The 17,389-nt window shown below is 38.0% G+C and overlaps 1 protein-coding gene across 4 annotated transcripts in view; it reads left to right on the top strand.

Moving 5' to 3' along the window:
* TRMT9B (tRNA methyltransferase 9B (putative)) overlaps positions 1 to 17,389 on the top strand; it is a 113,725-nt gene that overhangs the window by 56,025 nt on the left and 40,311 nt on the right. For 3 of the 4 annotated variants that reach the window (XM_041402532.1, XM_041402533.1, XM_041402534.1), the window contains one exon: positions 12,640 to 12,923. The exons of the other annotated variant lie outside the window; for it this stretch is intronic. The gene's annotated coding sequence lies outside the window, so the exon portion shown is untranslated. The remainder of the gene's footprint in view (positions 1 to 12,639; positions 12,924 to 17,389) is intronic. 4 annotated transcript variants of the gene reach the window in all.

Genomic DNA, 17,389 nt, shown 5'->3' with positions numbered 1-17,389 from the left:
CAGGTATCATATTCTAAAATCAGTTTTGAGTTCACAGTTTTGAGTTAACAGGACATATAAGAAATGGTGTTATATGAGTGTTTCATTGAAGAAAATAGAATTGCAAAATTAAGCTTCTTTTTTCTCACTTGTAAAACTTGCTCATTTCTCAGGTTTTTTTTTTTTTTTTTTTTTTTTTTTTTTTGTGATTTAAATATTTTTCTTCAGGAGCTGTCAAATGGAATTAAACTAATCACCAGTGCAATGCATTTCACTTAATTTCATGTCCACTGCATCTCAAGTGAAATCCACCTAGCAATTATTGCCATTCACTTGCAAAAACTGCTGCATTCATAATTTGTGTTTCCCAAAATGTAGCCAGTGAGAGAAAGTGTGAACTGCTACTGTGCTGAATTGAAACATGAAATGAACTCAGAATTTTTGGCTTAGATTGAATTTAAATATAACTCAGCATTGATTGAAAATCTCAGTGTCCTAGATTTGCACTTTTAGGTTTCAATTTATACTAGGCATGAGTAAGTGTTGTTAGCTGCATGAATAATGCATTATTTTCTTCAGCTCAGCTCACTCCCTTCACATATTTATTCATATATGCTGTTTAAATGAACCCAAATGCCTGCATTGGTAGGTGTTCACTGGTGTTCCTGCAAGCTGTAGGATAGACCAGTTTCCTCAGGCTTAAAACAGCTACAGAAGTACTTACCCAGAGACCACCTTTTCAAACAATCACTTGTACTTAGTTGTCATCTCCATTCAATGACAGAAGCCCCTTTCATACTCTGTGTCATTATCTTGAATAAAGTTCTTCTAAATTTATATGTATTTTTGTAATGTATTTCTGGTGTCAGAATACTAATTTGTGGAAATAAGTAGCTTTTATGACAGAACCCAAAAGCACCCAGGGTTTGTGGCCTGAGGATGTGTTTTTCCCTTAGACACAGGATACCATAATCAATCCACACCTTTTCAGAGCTCAAGGAGTCTGAACAAGGGATTGCATAAACAGGAGGAGGAAGTAGGGCTGAGTTTGTCAGGTTCCCTTGCTACAGGAGCTGTGCAGTTCTGTTCGTGTCAGTTCACAAAAATGAATTTTGTCAGAAAAGAAAGACTAATATTAGCTAAGTTTAGGTGAATTGGAACTAATTTTGTCACTTCATTGGCAATTTGTGTTTTATCATTCTACAGTTTAAATGTCGCAAACTTAGTTTTTATATTATGTTAATTATTCAGACTTGTGTGGATCCATAGTTTATTACTGCCTGTATGCAGATAACGAGTATGTTTACTTTCTATAGTAAGGTCTAGTAACAATTGTTAAGGTAGCACATTAAATTAAATAAATAATAATTTAATTAATTCTTAACAATTTGATTTATTATTTTATTGTGCTCAAAGCACAATAATTAATAAATAATAAATTTAATTTGCAAAGGAAGCTTTTAAATATGTTAGTGATAGGTATATGCCACACAGCCATCAACTTCTGTATGGATTTTTCCTCAGTTTCTTACCATGAGTAATATATTTTCTTCATCCCAGTGTTTATGGTATTTGTAATACATTAGGTACTGAGAAATGCAAATAACATTCACACAGTCACAATATAGTCTGCAGCAGGAATGGAACTTGATTTGTGCTTCTTGGGTCCATATTATTGCCTGGATGCTACAGTACTGCCCATGTTTTTTATTCTACACTTGTGTCTGGAAATTATCTCTAAATGAGGACTTACTAGCTATTTGAGTTATTAAGTGAAAATGATGAAAAGAATCTGCTTGTTATTAAATCTCATCCTCAATTCCGTCTTTCTGTAACTGGTAGTCCACTAAGACTGTTTAAAAAAGAAAAAAAAAAACCAAAAAGGAGATAAAGTATTAAGTGAAGTTCGTTTGTGGTGCTGGGTAGAATTTAATTTTCTGTATTATGGAAAATGGAAATGCATGTGTTACAGAAACATTGCAAAATTTTGCTATTGTGAAGTGAGATAAACCTAGAATGTTTTAAAATGTAACCCAGAATGAAAATGTGAATAATTCCTTTAATTTCTGAAGCAGTATTTCTTTGAAATGACACAAGTCACTTATGCTGGTATGGGACAATTTTTCCCAAGAAAAATTCCTGGTTGTTTTATATTAACATTCCATCCTCCTGAGACCCATGTAAAATTCTTAAATCAAATCTAGAAACAAGCAGCTATTCCATATTTATGAAATAGCAAGACTCCATGAAATAGTGAGGCAATGAGAGCTTGGAGGTGTGAGCTGTTGGCAACTGTTAGTGTCTATCAGTTTAATAAGACTTATTCAGATATGAGCAGAGTCTTTTCCAGTGCAGAATATAGAGTTTCTGTCACCCCAGTACAAATAGAAGTACCAGTCATTTTCAGAGAAAATTGTATTTCACATGAAAAGTGAAATAACAAAATGGTCATTAAGGCTCATGTAAAATCCAGTGAAAGGACCCAAGGAATGATAGATCCACAAGCTAGAATCCCATTAAAATTTTCACATTTTTCATGTCTTAGCTCTCTTGTATCAGACAGCTTAGATCTTAAAACACATTTCTGCTGCTTATCCTATTTCTTTTCAGAGATGATCCGAAAGAGCCAGTGTATTGGGTTTCCGTGGCCAGGTTTTGATGGCAGGGTAGGGCTACAGGGGTGGCTTTTGTGAGAAGCTGCTGGAAGCTTCCACATGTGTGGCAGAGCCAATGGCAGGGGTTCCAGGATGGATCCACCACTGACCCAAGGCTGAGCCCACCAGTGATTGTAGTAATGCCCCTGGGATAACATACTTAGGAAGGGAAAAAAATTATTGCAGAGAAGTAATTGTGGCCAGAGAAGAGAAGAGGGAGAATATGTGAGATAAGTCCTTCAGACACCAAGATCAGTGAAGAAGGAGGAGAAGGATCTGCTCCAGATGCCAGAGCTGTGATCCCCTGCAGCCTGTGGTGAAGGCCATGGTGAAGCAGCTGTGCCCCTGCAGCTCATGGGGGACACAGGGGTGCAAAGATTCACCCACAGCCCGTGGAGGAGCCCCACATCTTCTTGAAGTATTGTGCCCTGTGAAAAGGGACCCGTGCTGGAGCAGTTTGTGAGGAACTGAAGCCCATGGGAAGGACTCACACTGGAGAATTTCATGGAGGACTGGCCCCCCTCCCCTCCAGGAAGGACCCCACACTGGAGCAGGGAGAGGACTCCTCTCTCTGAGGAGGAAGCAGTGGCAGAAATGTGTGATGAATTGACCATAATCCCATTCCCCATCTCCCTGTGCAGCTGAGAGGGAGGAGGTAGGGAATTGGGAGTAAAGTTAAGCCCAGGAAGGAGTGGAAGGTCAGCTGAAGGGGTTTTTTTTCAGCTTTTGTTTTACCTTTCATTGTGCATCTCTGATTTTGATGGGTAATAAATTCGAGTAATTTCCCCAAGTGGAGGGTTTCTGATCCATAGTGGTAACTGATGAGTTATTCTCCCTGTCCTTATGTCAAGGCACAAGCCTTTGATTATATTTTCTCTCCACTGTCCAGCTGAGGATGGAATAGACAGAGCAGTTTTGCTGGGCACCTGGCATCCAGCCAGGATCAAACCACCAGAGCTAGTTAGACCAGTGTGGCAGCATTCTGCATGATTGGGATCCCTGCACTTTGGAAATAGCTCACCTGAACTCTGTGCCTTTCAGTATCTGGATTACAAAAGAGCTATTGGGTGACAATTCCTCCTAATGGCTCTTAGCAAAGGTTGGATCCAAAGCAAATGGTTTTAGAGAAGTGTGCTCCACTCAGCTGCCTAAATAAACTCTGCTTTTTGTTAGTCTCATTAGCAGTCCCAGACATTTAATGATTCGTTTGCTTCTTCCTCCACACATGTGCTTCCTTTTCATCAGCATTGGCACACACTGCACTCTATGGGGAAGTGCAGATGTTTGAGATAACTGGCAGTGTAATAAATGGAATTAACTGGCACTAAAATGGGAATGCTGGACAAAAAGATCCGTGAAAACAAAGGATGACTGGCCTTCATGAAATAGTAACAATTTGAAAATAGAACTTCTTTTTAGCAAAATAATTTTCATGACTATTTCCTTTGATGGAAACTTACTGGAATAGAATTTATTTCTGGTAAATGAGATGTGCAACTACCCTGTTCCATAGGGATATAGCTGTTTCAGTCCTTTTAAGGTCCAGTTTCCCAGCTCTCCAAAGGTATTAGTCATGTGAACATCTCTAGTTTTTCCATGAGAGCACTCACCTGGTGTTCCTTCAAGTGTACCTAGTCCTTAATGTGCCTTTCAGGGCCCATCTATGCATGGTACTGATGATCTGCCTCATAATTGGCTCTAACTAGAATGGCTGAGTCTTCTAGCACCTATCTGTGGTCTGCACAGCAGAGCCAAAACCATCATTACATGCACCAATGCCCTGACTCACCCACTGCATGCTTGTTTGATACTGGGAAAGAGCAGGAACATGCAGCAGTGACATCCAGCAAGGAAAGAGACTGCTGTGACTGTGTGCTATACATGTGATGATTTTTAACAGCTTATGTAGACTGTAATGTGTCAGCATGAGAACTCAAGCATGACAGGAGAAGATGTGGTTATGTCTGAGCAATATTTAACTATACAGTACTTAAGGGAGAGCAAATGAGAGAACTGTGAGATAACTTTGGCAGTGACATTGAATAAACATAACTATTTAAGGAATAAATATGAAAATGGCAGTGCGTGGCTATAGCAGACATTAGCAGCATTAGTCTTTGATCCATGAGCAGCACAGTGTTATGGCAGCAAATTCCTGAATTGTCCCAATCCATTAAATTCTCAATATCCCTCCCTTGGCATTCTGGGGCCACGACCTGGCACCTGGTATGTTGAGAGGCCCTAGGTGGCTGTTTATCAGAGTAACCATCGATTATTAGTTGCTGGGATCTTCAACACTGATCCTCTTCTGCTGATCCTACCTTGGTGGTCTTTGTCTTTTTATACCTTCAAGGTGCTGTGACCTTCTGTACTTCTCAGTGTATACTTCTGTAATCTCTCAGAGAGATTATTCATTGCTTCTGTTGAGTCAGTTCAATCTAAAGACAACTGGTTGATTGTTGGTCATCATGTCCTCACCCTGCAGCTGTTTTCCAGCAGTGATGATTCCATGAAATAATTTCTCTGTTCTCATGTCACGGCAGTCTTAATGGCACTGTTATTGCACTGTTTTCCTGAATTCTATTAATGGCCTTCAATTGGAAATGTTAAATTATTTTAGATCAGCATTTCCTATACTGAGATCTTGCATTTGTGACCAGCTGTTTGGTTAGTCCTTATGTTGCCACAGTGCCAAATATGTTTGTGCAGGGTTAGTGAAGTTACATCCAAGCCAATCTTGACTTAGCAGTTCCCTGTACTTTGTTGTGGTGATTTGTAGCTTTATGCTGAAGCCTTTCTTGGCTCAGAGAGGCCTGGCTCAGCTTGGTTATTCTCAGCTCTCTGACACGTACCCAAGGCCCACTTGTTGTTTACAACTCTGTGAGATACTCCTCTGAAGGTGAGGAACTTTCCATTTCCCTTTGTTGAGCTCCATGATGTCCTGCCAGATCCCTTCTCCAACCTCTCATGATCCCTCTGAAAAGCAGCCATAACTTCCAGCATATTGACTGCTGTCCTTGTTTTCTCTTTCTACTGCTTTGCTTTTTTTCTCCTTTGTCCATTTTCTACATTTTTTTAGGGTGTGCGACCTAAGTAAGAGAGGCCAGTTGGCCTTTATGGCAGGGAAGAGTCAAGGGTCCCTTCAATGTATTGGCATAGTGACATCCCCCTGCTCTGTGGTGGAAGAGCAGCAGCCTGAGATAGCGCTCAGAGCTGCAGTGCAGGATGGTAACGAGAGCTCTGGAAAAGCCCAGGTGTGGTGTTGGATGCCACCTTCACCATGGGAGCTGTGGCTGCTGAGGAAGCACTCCTGTCTTGGGTGCTGGGCTGTGGACATGCCCACCGGTGTCCTGGGAAGATCGCTGTGGAAGCACTTGGACAAGGAGCTCCTGTACTGTATACACTTGCCATGACTGCTGAGGGCAGGGGAAATAATGGGAGCACTACCCTGTCTGAAGCCCCCTTGCAGGAACACTGGATTGGAAATGTGTTTTCTTCATGATCTTGGTACATTTAGGCATATGATTTGACCAGAAGGCTGTGTTGTTTGAGAGCCCACACAGGGTGTACCCTGATGGTAAACTGCTTAACACACCTCCACTGTGATGATTCTGGCAGCAAATTTACTGGCACAAAGCTGCTTGTGTTGTGGATTGAATTGAGAGGTGTAATAAGATTTCTTGGCATCAACTGACCCATTTCTGGGAATAGATGGACAGGTAAAAATGAGTATTCTGTGACACAAAGCTACTGCCAGCTCATCACTCAGGACCATGCAGTGACCTTGCATTCAGATATAATGGCCCAATAGTGGTTATTCTTCAGCTGGTGGATAATAATTCCTTTGCCCTCCACCAACCCTGCTCTGACTGCTGGTGATGTGACATCTGACCCACTGTGCCATGGCTGTGGGACTGGCTGGCCTTGGCCTGTGCAAGGTTGGAGCCAGCAGTGACCATAATGGACACAACAGTCCAGCTGCCAGAGCATCCTCCAGAACCCTGCTGGGGCAGCTGCTCAAAACCCCAGTCAGACCACCACCATACCATGTAAAGGAACCTCATTTTTTTCACTCAGAGGAAATTAATATAGTAGTAAGACTGCTGCATTTTGTTATTTTATCAATTAATAATATGTGATTAATTATTATTAAAACATTAATTTTTCAGTTATTATTACAACACACATAAATGCACAACATATTAATTATTTTAATTATGAAACCTTAAAAATTGTATTATTTTAAAATAATTGCAGGTTTGATAATCAAGAAAAAAATTGGAAATTTCTGGCTTATTCCAGTGAATAAAGATAGTTTATAAATTGCACTACCCTCCTTAGAGGAATTGCTTATTCATTAAACATTATTAAAAGCTGTATTTCACCTTTTGAGTATCTAAAAATGTGAAAGTGATAATACAGAAACTGGAAATCTATTATGGAAGTAAATTCTTAGTCTTGCAGCCATTAGGACTGACTACTGAGGAAGTGTTTATGTACTGCTATCAGTATATTGTATATAATACAGATTCATAAATCTGTTGAAGAATGTAATTCATCATAACATTTATTTTATGCAATACAGGTGAGCTAACCAAAGTAAAAAATAGCCCTACAAATAAAGCAACCTAAAGTATTCAAACCTGGATTAGTTCATTGATCAGATTTGTCACCTCATCCCACAAGAAAACTGTCTGCTATCATGATTTGGACAATCTGGGGTCACCTTAAGTTTGCACTAATGGAAAGAAAAAAGTATATGGAACTAGCTGGCATTTGTGGATTAATTAGTTAATTTATTAGCATAATACAATTATGATCCTGATTCAGCAAATTATTTTTTTCAGCAAAACATGTCTTACCTTTCACCATTGTCACAATGTAGTCAATACAGGTTCATTGCACTTTTATGTATATAAACATCTTCCCAGAGGACTCTTTATTTTTGATAAAAATATCTTCAAGAACAAAATTTTTCTACTGTCATGCTTTAGACAGAATAGCATTATGCCAAAGCAAAAATGAGATTAAACTGTTTATATTTTTCAATCAAATTGAAGAAAACCAAATGAACCAGTATTACACAGGACAAGAAACAAGTTTGGTTTTCAAATGTTTCTGCTTTACTGAATGATGGCAGCTAAAGGAGCAGATATTAATATTTTGCAACCTTTTAACATACCAGCAATGATTTGTAAACATTGCATTATACCTTTCCTGTTTCAACCCTCGTTGAGCATGTCTCATTTTTCAGCTTATACATTCTTCAGAACAGGATATGTTTGCTCATTGTCTAGAACAACGGGGCTCTTGATCTTAACTGGGGCCTTTGGCTTCTCTGGTAATCTAAGCTATTAGGGAAAAATAGCCTACAAGACTGTTTGCAGTATCAGCAAGGACATTTCAAAGGCCATTAATGCCAGCTAATGTTCATGTATCACATGGGAGGCTGCTATTACTATGAAGTTAAAAATGGCAGTAGCAAGATATTATTAAGCTTATAAAATTCACTTTGCTCTTATGGGCTAGGATTTTAATAACATCAAATTACCAGTTTACAGTCTGAATCTTCTGATCATGTATTGGATAGTAACTTGGTGGAAATGTGTGGGTGTCTAATGTCACTTCTGTTTATCCCTTCCAACACCAGTGACCTGCAAACTCCAAGCATAGAATCCTTTGGGGTATTCACATCATTCCTGATATATGGAATCACTCTCTTCTCTTTAAGGCTGTATCTAGTGGTTTAGGGACTGTCATTCAGGCAAAGGCAAAAATGTTGTTCTTCCTGCAAAAGGAGCAGACAAATGTAGGGTTGTTAGAGTTTCTTCCTGTGTGCTCTGTTTCTTCTTTAGTTACAGGAAATATCTAAAATCATAGGCACTGTGATGGGAAATTCAATTTAGGATGGACAATACAGTGTACATAAAGATTAGAAAAAGGAAGCAAATATAAATTAATTCAAAGGTAATGATAATAATAAGCAATAATGGTAAAATGATTCTCTATAAATAACAGTTAATCAAATACTGTTGTATATGCATATGTCATTTTGTGTCCTTACTGTCACAAGCTGTTGATTCTGTAGCTGTGTCCCTTCTGTAAGTTCTTCTCTACATGAAGATGCTCTCAGTATTGTTTAAAAGTCTCCAGCTGGGCTACACCAAGCACATTGTTAGCTCAGGTTAAAGCATGCTCACATTATCTAAAAATTTGCAAATCTTCCAACAGCCTTCTTTATCATTTTTCCAGGTAGGTAAATAAGCTCTCATGTTGTTGATTTAAGTCACTTAATGTCCCCATAGAGTGGACACAGTGAGGTTGCAGTTGAGCAGGGACTTAAACTGAAGAACTTGTTGCCAGGCTGGGAAGATCCTGGAACTCAGATGCTCTGTGATGGACACATCATCCCTACTCTAATCAGGGTAATCACATAGGACTGAATTTCTTCATAGTTAGTGGCTTATTTTATAACTTTTTTTAGTGATCTTGGGGTTTTTACCTTCTGGTATGCTATCTTTTATCCTTTTAAGAGTTTTCCTCCTTTCTTCCTTTCCAAGTTTTATTCTTTACTCACATCTCTTCTCTTAAGTCCCCTTCAAAGTACCACCTGCCCAGGAATCATACCTTGCTGGGAGAACTCATTTTAAGCTTTCTTTTTTGGTAGCTAATATCATGGTTATTTTTTAAAGCAATATTTTTTTTTTACCCTACCCCTGATTTTTTCTTTTTCTGTAAGGAGACTGTGTAATTACTTGAAGAACACAATGTAAATATTTGACAGCTGGGATTTATGAGAAAGCCCAGCTTCTAGGTGATGTGGCAATATGTGATTTTGGAGTCCTGAATTCCTCCCCTCTACTCTCTATTTTGCTCTCAATAATTTGTGACTATGCCCTCTGTCATCATAACTGCTTTTCTGTGATAATTGTAGCTTGTTAAAGTTAGAGCAGTAGTAACAGATAGGAAGAAGCTTCCAGATTTCTTTCTTCAGAGACAACCAGCTAATATGATGAAGGCTGAATTTATGGCTAGGAACTTATTTTCCAGTTTTAAAGGGCACTGTCTTGTGCAATGCAGTTCATCTGGTTACTTGATATATACGACTTACTTAATGAGGAATGTCCTGTGAAGAATGACACTATATATCTTGTCCTTGTCTTGTTTACTGTGTCACCCAGAGGCATATTCAGAAGTCATGTAAATTTGATGAGGAGGAATTGAATCCTTTTTTCTCCTCAGTGCTCCAGATAAAACAGCTGGGAGCACAGGGATGTTATTATTAATAAAGGAATTGAAGAAGAATTTCTTTCTTCGTGATAAGCCAGCATAAAAGAAATGAAATATTATTTAGCTAGAGGTTTATGCAAAACTCATAACTGCAGTATCTGAATATCTGTTTAACAATGAAGGTTGTCTTGAAAATGGAAAGTCCTCTTATAATGATTTACAAGGTAGTAAATTATTTGTTTCTTGCTAAAATCAGTATCCAGAAACAGAAGCTTGCACATAGCACAGCAGGCTAGCTTAGATGTATTCACAGGCTGAGTTCCTGTTGGAGCAATATTAACACTGAGAGTAAATAACTGAAATGTTAGCTTAGAGAATAAGTCATTAAAAATGCCATTGCATGAGGTAGCCTCTTGTTTGTGTACTCCAAGGTAGTCTACATGGAAAAGTTACCATGGAATGGTGAACTAGGCTGTGAAAGTTGGCTTGCCAAGCAGGTTTACCTTTATGACACCCTGAAATGTTTTCTGCCTTTTCTCTCATAGTCTGAAATTCATCCAGCTTCCTCAATTTTTCTTCTTTAAGATCAAATTAAAAGAGGAGATAATTAATTATACAAATAGCTATAAGCATTAGAAGTATTGGTGTGATAGCCTCAGCTATAATTCATAAGAATCTGACATGATTTTCAAAAATGTGTCTGTATGTCACTAAGGCTTACTCAATATTGTTCTACAAACAAGGCATTTTTGTTCTCACAAATAAGTATCATCCTTTCAAGTTCATGTTTCAGATATCACATTAATAAGATAAATTATAAAAGAGATTAATTTTATGCATATTAGGGACATTGTAACTGTTGCCTTCTTTTACATGAAGTCATGTCAGTTGTGAAGCCCAAGCGGCAGGAAAGTGGAAATGAGTTTTGTTCAACTATTAGAACTCATCGATCAATTAGATTAAAAAAAAAAAAAAAAAAAGTATTCTTCCAGGTTCAGCTTTTGTTTTCTTGAGTAAAGAGAAGGAAAACAGAAAAAAAAGTTGAGAGTTTATATACTGATTTGTATATAAAGTATATGAGTAAAAGTCTGTATTTTGTTGTGATTATGTAATGGGTTTACATGAGATATTTTCAAACATTCAGTGGAAGTTTTTAAATTGGAACCCTGACATTAGTCATATGTTTTTTTCACTCTGAAATAGAGAACCAGTAACTGCCAGGTGAATACAGGATTTCAGCTTACACAGGATGGTCCAAGTGCAGTGACAAGAAGACTTAATGATAGAATCTCCTGAACATTTACTTTTCTCAGTTGGATGTTGAAAAGAGCAATTACTTTGTGAAACTCACCTAGATGAGGAAAAAAATGCCACATGTCCTAACCTGATATTTCCCATGATTGGAATTTTCTTGTCAAAAGTACTCCTTTATTATCTTTTGTTCTGGCTTACAGAAGTAATTTATTTCTCCCCTCTGTATTCTTAGGAAAAAAAAAAAAGATGGTGTTCCCTTACTTTGGGACTGATACTGGATGATATTGTATATAGAGCAACTCTAATGAGTTGTTTTGAGGCAGTGTAACAAGAAGCAAGGTCACAAGGCTGCTGGATTTCATCACTGAATAGCACTGTCAATTTTTAAGGCACAAAATGACATTGCTGTTCAAGATTAACAGAGGAGCCTTACAGGAGAGAAATAAAGAGAAGAAAAATACTGAGCTTTTGGATGTCTGTAACAAATGAACTGGAGTTCCTAGAGGCTGCTTTTGTTTTATCAGCAAGAGTTCACACTAACTGCCAATATGTCTGAGGAATGATTTTCTATTATGCAAACCAAATCTGTGAACCAGAGGTGTCCTTTTAATACTTACACAGAAATTGTATACATGTTACATTGTTTACAAGGAAATTTCCTCTAAATCTCTGTTCAGTCTTTAGGATTATGCCCTGTAAGATGTTTGGAAAATGCTAAGAGCAAGTAAAATTTCTTAGTGAGACAAATTCTTTCTTGGGTGAAATCTGTCCTGCTTTAAGAGAAGATCTAATGCCCTCCTTAAGGTCTGTACGATATAGGAAAAAAAAAAAAAAAAGAAAGAGGTAGATGTTTTGAAAATACAGGAGTAGTTCATTAAAGTCTCTCAAGATAAAGATATGCAATGTATTTTCACAGAATTAAATTAGAGATGTAATATTATTTGTCTTGGAAGACAAATGAACCACTGTGGATGAAGTAATTGAGAGGTGAGTTGGCAATAATCATATGCCTGCTGAAAAGTAAATAAATAATGTATAAACATGCAATTTTAAAAATCCCTCCTGATTTGGGGCTATTGCTCTTGGAAAGCTAATAGAATAAGTATCCTGGGAAGAGCAGCAGTAAAGAAAAGGCTGGTGAGTAGCCAGCTGATGAATACATGTAGTGTTTGTAGTGTTTGTGATGAAAGACAAACTATCTTTTGAGCATTAATCCTAAAGCAGCTGTTACCTTGACAACTGCAGATAAGGGATGGTTGTAGTGTCCATCTCTCCAGATTCGCTTTGAACTACTAATAAAATATTAGAGTAGCTTGTCTTTTTAAAGTCTTCATGTGGCTTTCCAAAGACTTGGATTGATCTGTTCCTGAATGGCAGTTTTGCATACAGAATTGGATTTGGGGAACCTGACACACAGGAAAGACAAGCAGTTATTTATGAGGTCATCTAACTTATTGGCTGCCTTAGTGGGAAGACTGTTACGGAAATAAAGCACATTCTGTTTCTGTGCTGTATTTTGCAGGTCCTCAGGCTGTGTCTGGGTGCACCTTGTGTTGTGTCACTGGAACACAGGCACGGCTGCTGAGCTCCTGGCCTGGGTGGGTTCAGAGGTGTCTCCCTGTGCTGTGAACATATTCTGTCCTGCCTGCCTGCTCAGGTATTCCACTGCATCCCCCATGCTGCGTGGTGGCAATGTTCCCTGGAATGCTGGCTGGGGTCCTGGTGGAAGAAAGCAACCACAGGTGGCAGTGTAGCAGAAAATATTTCTTGCAGCATAATCATGTGAATGCATCAATGCATCAAAAAGTAAGTCATATTTTAAACTGTACTCAGCAGTGGCTCTCTCAGTAATCTTTTTGGGACTATTCTAGGTCAGCATGGTGTGGTTGGTGAGCCCTCAGAAGGGATAGGAAAAGGCCACTTTGGCATTTCACACTACCCCTAAGAGCTGACTGCTTCCTCCTGCTCCTGCTCATAGTCTCACAATTAGAGTACAAGCCTGTGCATGTTTCTGACCCTGCTTCTGTGGATGTGCAGCCTCACTCAGATCTGAATAATGTCTTTGTGTAATATGGAGGGAGTGTCTTACTTGGAATTTGGGTGATCCTCATATGATATACAAACCAAATAACAATGTCTGTACCTTGATTGTTCTTGTCAACTCTGTTAAAGGAAATATAATATTAAAACTTCAAATTTTCTGTGTGCAAACTGATCCTTGAAAATGATCCTTGAAGCTGTTGTTAGTGCTCCAAATTGGATTCCCAAGAAATTCATCAAGGTTAGCAAGACTACAATTTCCTACTTACATTGCAAACTAATATTTTTGGGTATGCTAAAGTTTATAGTCAGTATGTAGACCTCCTAAAAAGAATTTTTCCTTCAAAGGTCCTCAGGATGTGCATGTGTTTTGTCCATTCATTTGTTTACTGAAAAGGAAAAGGAAGTTCAGCAATAGAGATTGGATTTTGATAGCGAACTTGTGTCAAATTATACAAATATCCTTCTGTGCCTTTTAGTAAATTTTCCTCTATGGAAAATACTTGTTAAATCATGTACTTAGTTCTATCACACTCTGATATGTATTTTGATGTTTATCTTCTCTAGCACTGAGGTGTTATGTTTTCAGCTGATGTACATCCAGTTACTTAGCAATAGAACTTAATGTCTTCTATATTAATAGGATTGTTGGAAAGTGTGAACGGTCCTTTGACAGAGCTATTAAGTCAGCCCTGGAAGCTACAGCTATTTTTATACATGAGAGATAAACAGAGAGGAGTTTAATATTGATACTGAAAATTTTATTCTGATCCGTAGCACCTTGTGATTTATGGCATAGCCTTAGGGTATGAGCTCAACAAGCTGATCTCAGAAAATTGGGTAGCTGCTTGCTCAGTTCAGGCTTTTGTCCATATATTAACTTCTTACAGTTTTGTGCATTTTGTGCATGTGTGTAAGTGTACCAATGTTTTAAGTTTTTGTTGCAGAAAAAATTTTTCAATTCCCCTCTTTTTGACAGCAGAAGAAAAATACTCAAGATGCAGGACTGTGAGATTATTAAAAAGCTGCAATTCTTATTCTTGGCAATGAAATGAAATTATAAGTAAACACTACTGACATATTCATCAGTTTGATTTTTCTCTAAGACTTTATAGAGCAGCAGAAAGGCTTCAACAGCATTTGCCTGTTTAATACTGCAGCTGTTTCTGGTTCAGAGAACACAACACAGAGAGTTGTCAAAAATGACCAACGAAAAATCGAGACACGTTCCAAAACATTGTCAGGAGAATCAATGAGGATGATTTCCACTTTCTGCCCTTCTCCTGGGGTCATCTGCCTGCCATCATCATCATCATTTTATCTGGCCTTGTAGGTCTCCTGGACACTGAATGTGCTTTGTTACCAATGTATTGGAGGTTCTAGTCAGTAGGGGGATGACAACATCTCTGGGTACTGAATAGAGAAAACTTGGACATACAGTGAATGGCAACTTGAAGGAAGTGGGGTAACAGCAAGGCTCATCCTGAGTTGTAGCAAGTGTTGGCAGGATTAGTACAGTTAGGAATATATACAATTAGACACATTATATCATTTGACACAGAACCAGAGGAACAGATCTTCCTCTGTGTTACAATACAGTAGAAACTGTGTAACACTTTTAGCAATTTCCTTTGCAAGAAAAAGAAAATTTGGAGAAGTAGTTACAGTATTTCCACTGGCCTTAGTTCAAGATGGGAATAAAGAAAATTAGTATCACCTCCTTTGCTGGGTCACTGCAGAACGCTTTTTGGCATTCTAACAAGAGCACTTTGGTTGCCAGGAGACAATAAGTTAATTTTGGAAGGTAATGCCCTCCAAGCAAGTAATGCCAACATTCTAGATCAGAGTAAAATCTAATGCTCCGTAGCCAGAAGATTGCCTTTTAAAAGGATTTACCTCTCTACATTACTGATAATAAACAAACTGCTGCTGCATTGTCTGTTGCTGGCAGAACAAAATCCTGAACAGTAAAGTCTTAGGGTGCTGTTAGGTAATCAGCACAAAAATAATGCTGCAGCAGGCTCATCTAGGTTAAGCCATCTGCTAACTATGCTGGTACATATGTCAAATGACAGACTGCCAAAACTATTTTTCATCATCTTAAAATACAAGGGAGACCAATGAAATGTTACAGGGACAAATTCAAAACAAGTCCACAATTAATATGTGGCATTAATTTCACCATATGGGACATGGCAACCAAAGGGATTTGGGACCCTAAACATTTACTGATGCTCTTAAAGTCTATACACAAAACCATACTGACACCTCAGAGTGGAAATAGCAGCAGAGCAACGTAAGAGACACAAGAAGCTGTATCTCTGATGGTGGTGCCAATTGTAGCAGTACAGAAGCATTTCTCTTCAGTCTAGCTGTGAAACTAAATCTTCATGTACTCAAGCTCAAGGTTGTCAGAGTTATGGAGAACTCATGGAAAATGAATATTTGAAGCAGAAATCACTCATGAAATAGTTTGAGCTTTTCTGGGTGGAGATGGGATTCATAATTGTAGGGACTGGTCTGAACTGAAAATCTGATTTGGGAGAATGATTAAACAGGCAAATGGATTGCAATGGTCAGCGCATAGTCAACTCTGATATTGAACAGTTTTGACACAGTTCAGGAGAGTTTTGCAATCAGTGACTCATGCAGTACCTGAGAAAGTTCAAATAAGTTAAGTTAATAAAATCTACCTGACTGGTAAAATGATTTTAAACTGACAGTGGAATTACAGTATTTGCAGAGAAAAAAATAGTGAGGCCTCAGAGAAGAACTGCAACAGTTATTTGAACATTAGAGAAAATGTCTTATAATGGCATAATTAAAGATTATAAGATAACTGAGAGGTGACTTGGTTATGGTACATAAGTTCCAGGAAAATATCATCAGGTAGTAATATTCTCTTTCAGTCTAAAAAAATTACACCACAAACCCCAGCATCTGGGAATAAAAATCAAGCAAACCTGTAATCAGATGTAGAATCAGATTTTTATCAGTGTGGGTGATTAACTTGTGCAATGAAGTGGGTGCTTTATGAAGTATGATATTTTGTGAAACATAAAAGGGCTTGTTAGAGAAGTAATGGGGCTTGTTAGAGATGTAGATAAAATGGCTTAGTCTGTGGTGTCCAGAGGGGTGTGATCAGATTTCTCGTGGTCTCTGAACACTGTACCATAAAATATTTTTAAAGGTGTTTGATCTTCATTTGAAAACTTATAATGGTCCACACATCCAGAAAGATTGAAAACTATCTGACAGAATGCTAAATTAAAGAAAGCCAAATTCGTAGTGAGGTAATATCTTTTATTAAAAATAGGAAAATACAGTTGTATCTATATTTAATGTAAAATAGTCTAAAATACCTATTTTAACTTCAAAGTCTTGAAGTTAGAATATAGTAATTACATTACATTCTTAAAATTGTTGAAATTTTCACAAATAATGTGGCAATTTTCAACATTAATTACAATGTAGTTTTTTAAGCTTCTGTTCTAAGGTAAATCTTGTGTTTCAAACAAATTAAAATAAATAAGAAAGCATTAAATTTATATTTGTAATAGATTTGTGAGTTTTCAACTGCTGATTTTTGAACTGGTGTAATCATGGTGGCTATTCTTACATGAAAAAGAATTAATTGATGGTTCTTGTTATCACAATACCTTATTCCAGATAAGGCTCTTAGCCTAGAAATTACCAGTTCCAGACAAAGATTGCCAGAGCAGCTAAATTGACAGCTTTGATAGAAGAGAGGGAGTTTGATGGATAGCAATGAGGTGCTGCAGTGATGCTCTGTGGTCTGCTGGATGAACACGCCATAGGACTGTCCTGGATGGCCTCCTGTATGAACTGGGGGCTGGGGCTGTGTGTGAGTTATGAAGGTGGACTACAGCCTGCAGGAAATGCAATGTGAGTGCTCTCCAGCATTTCTTTGCGGTGTGTGCATAACTGTTTTTGGGCCCAGACAGATGAATTGTTTTACCTCAGGCACCCAACGTGAGTGTTGCTGTGTCAGATGTTACAGGGCCTGCTCACAAGCATTGCTTGGATACTGTGTTGCTCGTGAATGTTGTGTGACCACTTATACGAGAGTTGGAAGCCCACAAGGTTTTTAGGATGAATAAAGAGTCCAATACCCTTTACATTTTCTATCAAACTGAAATCAGTGTCCTTAATTTCAACTTGTGGAGTCTTCCCACTGTGAAACCTAGGGACAAATCAGTATGGAATATACA

The sequence above is a fragment of the Onychostruthus taczanowskii genome, unplaced genomic scaffold (genome assembly GCF_017590055.1).
Source record: "Onychostruthus taczanowskii isolate IOZ18803 unplaced genomic scaffold, ASM1759005v1 scaffold2, whole genome shotgun sequence".
NCBI classification, from domain to species: Eukaryota; Metazoa; Chordata; class Aves; order Passeriformes; family Passeridae; genus Onychostruthus; species Onychostruthus taczanowskii.
The sequence above is the reverse complement of the archived record's forward strand: the minus strand, read 5'-3'. Positions and strand labels throughout refer to the sequence as shown.